The sequence below is a fragment of the Anoplophora glabripennis genome, unplaced genomic scaffold (assembly GCF_000390285.2).
Source record: "Anoplophora glabripennis isolate ALB-LARVAE unplaced genomic scaffold, Agla_2.0 scaffold27, whole genome shotgun sequence".
Classification (NCBI taxonomy): domain Eukaryota; kingdom Metazoa; phylum Arthropoda; class Insecta; order Coleoptera; family Cerambycidae; genus Anoplophora; species Anoplophora glabripennis.
The window spans coordinates 77,409-90,334 of record NW_019416292.1 but is presented as its reverse complement, the minus strand read 5'-3'; the positions used below and the strand labels follow the sequence as shown (position 1 = coordinate 90,334).

General features: G+C 30.7%; 1 protein-coding gene across 2 annotated transcripts in view; it reads right to left on the bottom strand.

Annotated features, from left to right (window-relative positions):
* Positions 1-12,926, bottom strand: part of LOC108910402 — a 63,362-nt gene that overhangs the window by 38,790 nt on the left and 11,646 nt on the right. The window contains exon 1 of one of the 2 annotated variants that reach the window (XM_018714999.2): positions 2,595-2,663. The exons of the other annotated variant lie outside the window; for it this stretch is intronic. The gene's annotated coding sequence lies outside the window, so the exon portion shown is untranslated. Of the gene's footprint in view, positions 1-2,594; positions 2,664-12,926 lie in introns of those variants that run through there. 2 annotated transcript variants of the gene reach the window in all.

The window sequence follows — 12,926 nt, the reverse complement described above, 5'->3', positions numbered from 1 at the left end:
TCATCAGCGAAAAGAATCGCGAACACGTCGTTTCTCACAGATTTTGGGAAATCATTTATATACAGTAGGAATAGTAGTGGTCCCAGAACAGAACCTTGAGGTACCCCGTAATTCAAATTTAATGTATTTGATTTGTAGTTGTTATGAACCACGTATTGTTGTCTATGATAGAGATACGACTGAATAAGTGATATGCTTTCGGGAGTACAACCGTAAAATTGCAATTTGTCAATAAGTATATTATGACAGATGCAATCGAAGGCTTTGGTGAGGTCAACAAACATCGAACACACATACTTACCCTCATCAAACCCACTGTTTATAAATGAAGTCAACCTGTCTATTGCAAGTGTAGTTGACATATTACTTCTGAAACCGAATTGATTGGGACTGAAGAGATTACTATTTTCTAGATATACAACAAGTTGGTTTTTCAATATTATTTCGTAAATTTTTGCAAAACAAGGGATGATCGATATAGGTCTATAATTTGATGGATCGTTGGTATCATTTTTTTTAAAGATAGGTATAACTTTAGATATTTTGAGACAACTAGGGAAAATATTCTGAGACAGACATAAATTAAGTAACTGAGTAAGAGGGAATATTATAGTGTCTTTAATACTCTTCAATATTTTTACTGAAATATCGTGAGGATCGTAACTTTTTATGTCCTTAAGATGCGTTATGATTTCACCTACCTCGTGATATGAAACAAGTGACCAGTAAATACTATTGTATTCCATATAGCAGTGTGTTTTCAAAATGCATCAAACACAAATTCTGACGCAAATCCTGGGGATTTTTGTCAGAACTCTTTAGATTTTAGATATGCATTTTCCTCTAAATGTTCTGCAATTTTTTTATAAATATTTTCCTTTGAGATGCTAGTCATACCACTTGATCTTAGTAAGTCAAATTCCTTTTGAATTTAAATATTTTGAAAAGAAAATGTATATGATGGAGCAGGGTGGTGGTCACTTTGAACAATAAGTACATTCTATGATTTAATTTGCTTTTTTTAGTATATCCACCTCAAAATTGTACTAGAAATATTTTATAAATATTTCAGAAAATTATTACTTGCAACATTATTCGAGATGGTCCCTTCCTTGAATGATATATGAACGTTTCCAAGAGTTTTTACATTATAAAAAATATGCGAATCTCAATAATCACATTTTTACTGTATCTTGTGGAAGTTGCAGAATCTGTACTTTTTAGACATAATGATTTTTCTATTATCTTCTTTTCAAAACTCTTTGCGAATGAAAACGTTAGTATCCTAGGATATATAGTTACAGATACATGCAAGTTTATAGCAATAATTGTGTTATTTTTAATTTTATAGGGTCAAATGTAAAAAAAAATTACATATCCCCAGGGATATGTACCGCACATGGAAGAAGTTTTGTTACATATCCCCGAAGATATGTATCGCAGTCACGGACAAAGTACATTTAGATTATCTCGCAGTCAACGTGTTAAAAAAATGTAATAATATTTGATATATCCCACGACCAAAATTTAAAACAGATATATGAATTTTTAGATTCACTGAACTTTCAAATGGAGTTAATTTACATTTAGAAAATCAAATTTCTCTTAGCCCGCATAATGTTTATATTCACNATATAGCGCTTTGACAGATGACGTTTAAGTTCATTTGCTATACGCTACGCCCTACGTCCAAATTTTCAGAACCAACTTGACCACGTTTTTATTTGAACGCTCGTTATATTCCCATATTTTTGGGTACAATTTGAACAAAACGTCCTTGAATACAAAAAGTAATGATCGAAAGTAATATCCTTCCCCAAACAGGAAAATGAATACGAATGTATGTAACAAACTTTTCAGTGTCAATATTCGAGCTTCATATCAGTTTCACACAAAAAATATTTTTCAAAGGTAACGAGAGGAATATTATACGTGTATTATTCAATACAGATCTTATACAATACAGATCTTATACAATCTAAAATTTCTATATTTCTAGCAGAATAAAATCTAAAACCAATTTGAGTCATCTTTTATTGATTACGCGATAGGCCTTTCTAGCGAATAGTGATGAAACTAGGATATTTTTAATTTAAGTTTTGTTTAAATATGAATAATAACATTTCATTTACATTCAAAATCTTTCATTCATACATATACAATGGAAAATATTGGTTTTAAAATGATATTAAAGATCTTGTTCGAGACTGAAAATTTTTGAGCAAAAACCACACTGCCATTGAAAGCGAAACTAATTAACAATACACTGAAAAACAATTGTAGCAAATATAATTATCATATAAAGCAAGGTTTAAAATTTACACGAACAATTATTACATTCTTTACCTCTACAAAAACTACATACATTTTTAATATTCCCGAAACATTTTGACGTATATTGTAATGCTAACAAGACAACATAAACAATTGCTTAGGTTATCGAATGTAAATAGTTACAGAAAATACTAATAGTCATAATTTAAGTATAATACTTTGAACATATAAACCTCTTTGTATTTTAATCATGTCAAAACTATTTTAAGGAATGAAATCTTAAATTTAAAGTATGTAAATAACAATGTTTAAAAGCATACCATTTCTATACTTGCATGTTTCTTGAAAAGAGATATCTACCTAGATATTTAAAAACCATACAAAACTGGCAATAAAAAACAATTACTGTTAAAAATACTACTATCTGATCCGGTTGTTCGAAAACTCCGGTGACGAATGACAAATGATAGCAAATTCAGCATTTTTCATACCCACCAATAAAAAATTCTCAGAAGTGCATATAAAAATTTACCACGCCGTTCATACAATTATTCCTTGAAGACGGATATTTATGAACACAGCTGGGGATTCCCTACCTTGTACTATCCCACAAACTAATAAAATTTCATAACTTAACACAACATTATGAAAATTTAATATCCTGTATCTAATGATATATCACTAAGCAAATCCAATAAAAATTTTCCATGGCTGTAATAAAATGTTGAAAAAAGACACTTTAATCAACTGGAACCATCCATTTTTTTCAATTTCAATTTATTCTGTAGTTCAAATTATAGTGCACGATTTTTCAAAGTTTTGAATGCTGACAGGAGTAACTGAATCAGAAACTTGAACCACTTTCAAAGATAGTATATTTGAAGCTGAATTTTGTTTCCAATAGAGTCTTCCATATACGTGTCCACCACTCAAGTAGACTTCGAACCCCCATCTCTTTTGATGGAGATAATGTCTACTCCAGAATCAGCTAATATCGTCGCAGAAGGATGTCTGGAACAGTGGCTCGTATAGTATTTCGGATGCGCAATTTCAAATATGCACACAATGAAAAATAACTGTTTAAGCCTTCCAAAGATATTTGAGAAGCTTAATTTCAAAGATATTTGAGAGGGTTAATTTCACAAAAATTGATAATCCAAAAATAAAACTGAAACAATGGAATAAGATATATAATTTTGAAATAAATAAATACCTAATTAAATTACTGGAACTGGATATCTAGGAACTTTCGGTTTTCTGTGTAAAATTATGTGATACGGAATATTGCTGAAAATTATTTTAATATATTTTTTATGCATTTATATAAAATTATTTTTCATAAATAAAAAAAAAAGTAGCAGAAGACTTCTAGATCCTCTAACAAACCTATCCTTATCATTTTAATTGTTCCTTGTATTTCCATTGGAATTCTATATACTTAATGAATGAAATCCTACCTTCACCTCATACTATACGTTTTGCCTATTCAGCACCTATGATTACAGGTCTTGCACAATTTGTTTAGATATCTGAATATGTGTCACTAGGTCTGCTCACATTAATGAGTATGTTTTATGTTTTTAAATGACTAATTTGTGTTTGTTTACCGTTGCCAAGGATCATTTGGCAATAATTTTGTCCGTACGGGGACTGCGACGATTTTCTTCTAATTTGGTTAATTAAATGGCTATTTGTGTGTAATTAGCGTCTGCACCAATACGTTGTAATTATGGTTAATTTATTCATGTATGCAAATTGAGCCGACAAGTTGGAGAAATTGGTATCGAATCGTCTAATTTTATTGAAAATATGGAAGACAGTTCTCGGAAAATTCTATAAGTATCTGTTGTTAGTTTTTTAAAAATAGGATATAGTATCGTAATGTTTTTTTCTTATATACATTGTAAACATTTAGCTTTTCATTCTTTAATATCAAAGAGGTAATTCCTTGGGTCACCAAACACTCTTAAAAGAATACCTGTTGCTTTGAATATTGTTTAATATTTCTTCCTGTCCTTCTTCAATGACAAGCTTGTAAAAATTAATGTATCCCTCTTGGTTGAATGTCCTACGTACACCTGCCACTATTATTGCAGATATATCGCACCTGGCACTTCCAATTTTTATAGTTTACTTTTGAATAGCAACGTTTCAAAATGTAATAAAATTCATCATGTATGTTAAAAAATTTGCAGTATCTACTCTCTATGAACCGATAAATGGAATAATATTCAGAATACATATACTTATTTAGTTAAAATAACAGTAATTAACAGTAAGTATTTTTTTATTTACAAACACGTTACCACATTGCAAAATTTTAACATTTTAATAGTTACTTGTATGTGATCTATATCTATAACCTGCTGAATTGAAAAAGCATGTAGTCGAATAGATTACAAATCACCCAACACTATATTTAAACAACTCCAACATCCAGTTACAAAGGAAACAGGTAATTTACCGACGCACGAGAATATGCAAAAGTCTGTCTACACCACGAGCAACAAATGCATTAAACATGATATCAAACTCAGCCTTATATTTATACTTCCTTGTTTATTTACAATTTGATATTCTATCGAACAAAATAAGATATTAATATTTATGCCACTTTGTGGACACTGATAATGATAAAATTGGTATTTCAAGGAGACTGCCAACGCAGATCGTATCTATGACTGCTCAAATCAGTGACATCATTACTCGTCGTGAAAATATAGGCAAAATGACTTAACCCATACTTGAATTAATACAATACAAACTTGAAGAAATAAAGCAAGGCTACAATATAATATACATTGCTGAGAGTATTGTAAAAAACCGTCTGTAGCTAAATCTAATCTTAAAATTTTAAACAGTGATTTAAAATCTTAAAATATATAGTTAAATATGTTTAAATGTGTATGAGGAGAACAGAAAATTGTATTAAAGTGACATTCTTCTAAATCTGAATGTGTCGTACCTACTTATTTTATCAATTGCTTTGCTAAGATTGAATAAGACATTAACTAACCTTAAAATATTTCTAAATATCAATCTCTGTATTAGGAAAGCAGTAATGATAGTAGATAGTAAATTACTGTTATTTAGATATTAATTTAATTTCCTGTAATCTACATTGAAATTATAATGTCCTAATAACTAACAAGATCGATTCCAGCAATTTCTATCCAATTTGTTCTCTTATTTTCTCGATTTAGCAATGAAGTTACATTTTGTAACTACTAAACCATTTTACTATTCATATCAGCATTACAGGCGAAACATTGTATGAGTATTAGAATTACTTGCAATAATTTTATAAATTTATATCAGGACAACATAAAGTAAAGGAGACATCGAAAATATTAAGATGGAACGACAATCTAAAATTTCACTTAGGTTTATATTTTGTATCTGTATTTAAAATTCAATCTGCAGACATAATAGGACAAGGTGTTCCATCAATTTTCCGTATATATGAAACTACAACCAATTTACAAAGTGAGAGAAATCTGATATAACTACGATTATTTTTAAATCTGAATAATATTTTAATAGAAAGGTGATCATTTCTAATAGTTTTTAAATAAATAAATATTAGATTACGTATTTTTAGACTCTACAAGGCATTATTTCGTTTTTATTATCAAAAAGAATTTCCTGTAGTTAAATTTAGAAAATAAAATTTCTCATAAAAGTTCCCGAGTGAATCCAGTGAATCAGTTTTCTAATGGCTTATAGCTTTTCACATTTGTTTAGACTAGTTGTACACCCACCCAATTTTTTCAGATAGGTTCTGAATCACTCTGTATACAGAAAGTAGCGCAAACCAAATTTCATTTAAATTGAATAAAAATTTGAGATGCATGAAAAGAACATTTTCTGTAAGTTTCTGTAAAATAAGTTTAATTAAATCGCCCCTAGAATATATGTAGTAATTCGAGGAACGCAGAATATTAGAACGCTTTTAAGCCAAAATTTTTCTTACAGCATCAAAGAAATATAACATAGACTTTATAGTTTTCGTAAGAATAGCATTTGGTGTAAGTATGTTTAGGAAAAAATCTTTTCAGTTTGGAACGAAAATACCGACACAAAATGGAATTGTTATAACACGCTTGGTCGCTTTCCCTTCCAACCCACGCAGACCCAATTCAAACGTATAAAATCATCATCCTTGTTACAGAACTGAAAGTGTTGGAAATTCGAACGGTAACTGAACACCACGTGGTCTTTGACCGTGCAAGAGTATCCGGTGACCTTGCTGGGGCCACCTATTTACTTGTTCTTCATCTCGCGGCTGACTCACCGTAAATTTTTTGGCGCAAACAATGCTCCGAAGAGAAAGGATTATTTGGCATCAGGTTACCTCTGTTGAGGTACTTACAGAGTAAGAAAAAAACACAAATTATAAAAGTATTATCTGTTATTTTGTAAGGTGAGAATACAGTTATACAGTGACATATTTGAAAAACCTGGTCTTTATTAGAGGATCCTATATTGAACGATGAAGAAACAAGAATATCTGTGGATAAGATAGGTAGTATAGTAAAAAAACTATACTGTTGTTATAAGTTATAATTTCGTTATCAGTTTTTCTTTTTTACTTGTTTATTTAGTTGACAGCTAACAACATCCTTCATGTGATAGAGACATAAATCTTCTACCTACTGGAAATGTCTATCTTAAATCAAGATTTAGGACTAGTGACGATTTCGATTTGAAGAAAGACCTTTTGATTTGTAAAAAAATAGTGAAAAAATATGAGCAATGATTTGAGAAAGACGGAATTTTATAAAACGTTATATAGGGTGGAGAAGTGGCACTACCCATACCTGTGCGAATATAACTTAAAATCGCTCAAATATCACCCATTAAAGATTATTGACGTAATTAATTAAAACCTCATAATAATACTATTGACACAACATCTCATTGATTTGTTCAGTCGGTACACATTAAAAATTCTTGTTAATTATTTGTCTCTCCTCCTCCCTTTATCCTGCCATTTTTAATTCAAGTTAAACCTGATATATTGCCACATTAAGCTTGTTGTTATTTTTGAAATATTCTCATATTTTAAGATAATCAAAACTGCATCACCTCATCCATTTGTCAGGTATCAACACAGACAGCTACTTGAGCTGTGTTATTAATCATTTGCCAAATTGTACGCTATTTGCTCTTTTAAATGCACTGGAGCGTGTCAGAACAGAAAAGAGATTTCTTCAGTCAAACGCTGGATTTATTTTTGTAGCTAATACCAGATGCACATAGTATAAATTCGAATTTAATATTAGCCTTCGCACAAATAAACAGAATAGCGTAGTTGCACCACAAACGTGCGCCAGATTTGTGTTTTTTTTTTGTATGTACATAATGATGAGAGAAATAATAAATTTATGAAACATCAATGACTGAAGATTGATAGCCTCAAAGGGCATCTGGTTTCATGCGTAAATCGTTATATCATCATCTGCTCACCTCTTTTCAGTGCTGCATCAACGGTAATAAATTATCATTAGCATAATGCGAGCTTTAAAGTAGGTTCCGGATCTGCATTAAACTGTTGCTATTATGTGGTGGTTCAAACTGTACAAAGGACTTAAGTGAAGTATAATGAAAGTTACAGAAAATATACCTTTCAGGCTTTTATTCCTTAGCTTGCCCATTAAGCCCATTGCAAACCGAAATTTTTCGGAGATATAAAAAAATACTTCTTTAGAAAGAATTAGATGCCCAGTCTACAATATAGCTTGTTTGTCCTAAGCCATAAAATTGAACGACATAAATTCTTTGTTAAATTTGACAGACCATATTTACAACTAATATTGAAGTATGTTATTATTCTAATTTAGAAAAAATAATACAAACTGGTACGTGCTGAACTACTGGCTGTTTTAAAAACGAAAGATTGTAATCGTAGAAGATAATTATTTGGCTAAAGAAGCCGATTATTTGGAAACAGTGTTAAAGTATACAAAACATTCACACATATGTATCTAACATTTGACAACAGATACGAACTTTTCGTCTTTACATGGATTAAATTGCCCGCATATCGAATAATCCTATATGACAACGCATGTGTAGCGCTGGAATTTGTATTAATTTCCAAATTGACTGCCCAAATATTGAATATATCTATAACAACGCATGTGTAGTGTGTAGCCTTCCTATTTGTTCTAGTTAGTTACTGATGTTCGTTTTTCAAAACAATAGAATGTTTTCCAAAGCGCAGTAAAATGGCAAACCATTATCAAACAACCTACTTGCAAGGTAAAAGTAAAGCGACCGCCGATTCCGTTATAAATGTCAATAGAATTATGAACATTGAACGGTGGTTACGTCAACACATTTAGATCGTAGAGTCTATTTCAGTAGCTTTTGAATCACGTTTTCTATCGCGCGGCTAGATTTTCCGCTCTCTTGGAAATGGACGGACAGTTTCTAATGGAGTGCGGCGAACTGTCGATGTTCGCAAAATTCCTCCGCTTTTTCTTTATGTAACTACACGTACTCCTGATCCGGGACTGTAGAGACGGCGACAACTTGACATTTAAATTTTTTAAGAATACGTCATTGCAATAACAAAGCTATTATGTCAGACATAACCACAGACAATGAAAATCAATATACAAACATAAATGACGATGAAATTGAATGAACGCGTTAAGTTTTTATTATGATTGTTAGTAAACTCAACAAAAAAATTAAAGAGGCAGGTCGTATCGAGAAAAAAAAAAGGTTTTGTTGTCTTGAGATGAAAAATTTTTTGAGCATCACTCTCGGCACAATGAAGATAAATAATGCAAGGGAAAAATTTTACAATTTTTTTTTTCAAAGCTGCACATTAGCTCAGAAATTGTTTTTCTGGCTTAATCAATGTCAGTGTCATTAGCCTTCAATTTGTTTTTTTTTATTTTCTGTACGATTATTTCTCATAGAGATATCTATCGGCTGTTGAGTGAAAGTTACCTTTTTTAATTTGAAAAGGTGAAAAAAAAATTACTTTTTCTGCTGTTTTGGAATCGTTTTCCTTTCCTGAATCGTCAAAGTTTAAAATTTAAAAAGCAGGTTTATTGCTCCTTAAACAGCCTAATGATTAAGAAACACATTTTTTTTTTTGTTATTTTTCTCACAATTTCGCTTTAAATTATCATCAAATATAGAAAAGAAATAAAAAAAAATTCAAAACTTTTTGATTAAATTTAAAAATTTTCAATGTAAAAATGTAAAAACGGGAACGCGAAATTTTTTTTAAAAATTTTGAAAAATTGAATTTTTTTCCAAAATTAAATTTTTTCAAAATTTTGATTTTTTTTTCTTGATTCGATTTTAGGTCGAGATTGCTTAAACAAATAATCTTGGAGCATAGTGACAAAAATTATGACAGGATTATATACAGCAAGTATCAAAAAATCAGGGGAAGATAAAATACTTACCAAAGGTAGGTAGGTACTGCAGTAAATTTGCCTAACATTTTTTGTTTGTTTTTTGGTCATGTAACAAGGATTTTAAACTGCAATTATTGATAAAAGTCTACAGGTAAAATATTACTTACTGAAAACATTCAAATTTTATGTCAGATTTGGAATTGTCGGTTATTTTTTAACAAAAGACGACTTCTAGTAGATATAATGGAATAATTCCATTGAATTTTGAGTCAATAAATTGACTCAAAACATCCTTTTAAGATGTAGCAGAGTTACTGAATATTTTTTAAACATGCAAACTAACTACGTCGTGGTCATTTTCGGTAAATCTATAAACTATTCACGGCTACTCTCCATTTCATTACTATTATAACCTCTACCTATTTCAAAAGGACGGGTTCCTAGGTAGCCCGTTTACAAATCGTACTTCACGGTATGCGGTTCTAAAAAAACTAGTTGGCTGTTGGTTCGCTGTACATTCTTCGTTCCAGCTCGGTCACAGTGGATTCAATTTCTACTATAACAATTCGCCAAATAAGCACTATTTTAGTACCTGTACTGTCACATCTTGATAAAATATCGTCGATGCTGTGAACTGATACATTTTTTAACGATTCTCAACTCAAGGTTAAACTACAGAATTTTTTACTAACGTTTTCATTTTACAAATGATTTAAAAAGAAACTTATGGAGTTATTGAAGGAATAATATAAAGAATTCGTACAGTCATTAGGAAACCTATTCTTTGTTACTACTAAAAGATTTCGTTAGTTATATTAAAATTGTTTTAGCATCTATACAGGAGTAACTCAAACGCCTGACCAAACGAGCAGCTTTTTATACCGTAATATATAGCAGAATCACTGCCAATTGTTACGAAAAAAAAATCAAACGACAAATTGAAAAAATAATAGAAACTCGGTTAAAAAAAATATTTCATAAAATCGAAAATGTTCTGTATGCTTTGAATTTAAATAATTACATTCAAACTGATTAATATGCAGCCTATGAGTAAGCAATTCACTTTCTGCCTTTATTAGCTACCACCAGTAACTCGTCTTTGTCTTCGGCAAGGCGCCAGAGAAAGTTAATTAAAAAAACTGTGAATGTCCAGTTCTGCTGAGCGAGCCAGAAAAATTTAAATTAGAAATTTTAGAGACATTAGTCAAGCGATAGGACGAGACAAAGCTTTCAGAAATGCTTTGCAGCAAGTAAAAGTAGAAGAGCCAAGTCGTAAAAAAATAACGGTTACATAAAAATACTATATTATCACTGTTTCAGTTATAGAAACGGTTACAAATCATTTTCTTGGTAGCTATTTTTACAAGTCTTACAATTTCTTAAAGAAAACAAAGTCTGTTCATATTTTTAAAATAAAGATCAAATGAACTTTCTATAGAAACAAATAAATAAATGTGGTTTTAACGAGCACATTTTCTCATAATTCTCGATTAATTCCTAGAAAACACACGGAATTATTTACGTGTGGGTTTCCTAAACGCCGCCTAACTCCATCAAATGTCATCAACAAGGTCGTCACCTTTAAACGAATCATTTAGCATCAGGCGAAAAGGTGAAGTTGTAATAGACTAATGCACAGAAAACAAAGAAATCCAATCTATATCTAATAAGCAAGCGCCGGACCATCCTTAATAAATGTCAGAAAACGGGTTTTATATATTAATTGTGTACTCTTCGATGGGATTCTTATTCACTGAGCCTTGAATCGATATTAGACTTTCTTGTTTAAGTAGTATTTGCGAAATATGCGCTTAACATAATATCAAGGTGGCGCATAAAACTACATATAATATGTTAATGATATGTGGAATCTAAAAAATTATCGTAGATAAATAAGATACACCGAGGGAAAAATTTTACTTAGGAAACTAAAGTTTCCTACTAGTTGTAAAAATGCTGTAAAAAAAGCGGTTTGAATACCGGATTATTATAGATAGATAGATAGATAGATAGATAGATAGATAGATAGATAGATAGATAGATAGATAGATAGATAGATTTAGATAGATAGATAGATAGATAGATAGATAGATAGATAGATAGATAGATTTAGATAGATAGATAGATTTATTAGTGTTAGTACACAAGTGTTTACACACGTCAAAAAAAATAATTATAGTAGTAATATAAAATCATTATGAAAAAAAAAATAATAGGAAAATACATATACAGCACAGTACACACGCGTATAACAGTGTTGACACGTAACTAGTTCATAATTTAAAAAACAAAGAAAATGGTAATAAAACAATACAAGTACAAGCAGTAAATGGTTGTCAAATGTTAAAATAAAATGTTTGTAAGAGGACAACAAAACAAACAAACAGTAAATGGTACATGTTAAAATAAGATTATGAGTAATGTAGTAAGAAAAAAAAAACTGAAACGATGCAACTGAAGTGTGCGAAGCTACGTCTAAGATAGTCATATTAGGGTGAGATCACTTTTTAAAAATTCTTGCGTAGTATAAAATGCGTTGGTTAATAGAAAGTGTTTTATTTTTCTTTTAAATAAAGTAGGGTTGAGATGACGTACTGGAACTGGTAATGCATTAAAAAACTGGATGCCCAGATATGATGTGCCATTACGTGTTTTACTTAAGCGATGAAAGTTTAAGTTTATGTCATTTTTGTTTCTAGTATTATGAAGGTGGATTTGGCTACGGACAGTAAACGACTCTTCATTTTCTTTTACGTACAAAAGGCACTGGAGTATGTAAGTACATGGTAATGTTAAAATACCAAGTTTCTTAAACTGTGCTCTGCAGTCATCTCTGAATTTTAAACCCGAGATTATGCGAATGGCTTTTCTTTGAGTAGCAAAAACGGTATCAGCTGAAGGTGAATGACCCCAAATCAGGATTGCATAGGATATTTGGGAGTGAATAAGGCTATGATAAGCAGTAATTAACGTTTTTTGAGATACTTTGCTAATCAAGTTGCGGATTAAATAAATACCCTTGGAGATCTTATTGCAGAGGTAGTGGGCGTGCCTGTCCCATTGCAATTTCGGATCCAAATATATTCCCAGAAATTTTACTGCATCAGGATTGTTTACATCGTCTATTTCACGCAAGCTGAACATCAATTTTTCGGTCTTAGATGCGTTTAGGCATAAGTTATTTGAAGTAAACCAATGTAATGCGTCATTCTCGATTATTGGAATGTCCACCGTCAGATCATCCAAAACATTATTAGCTATGGATAAGTT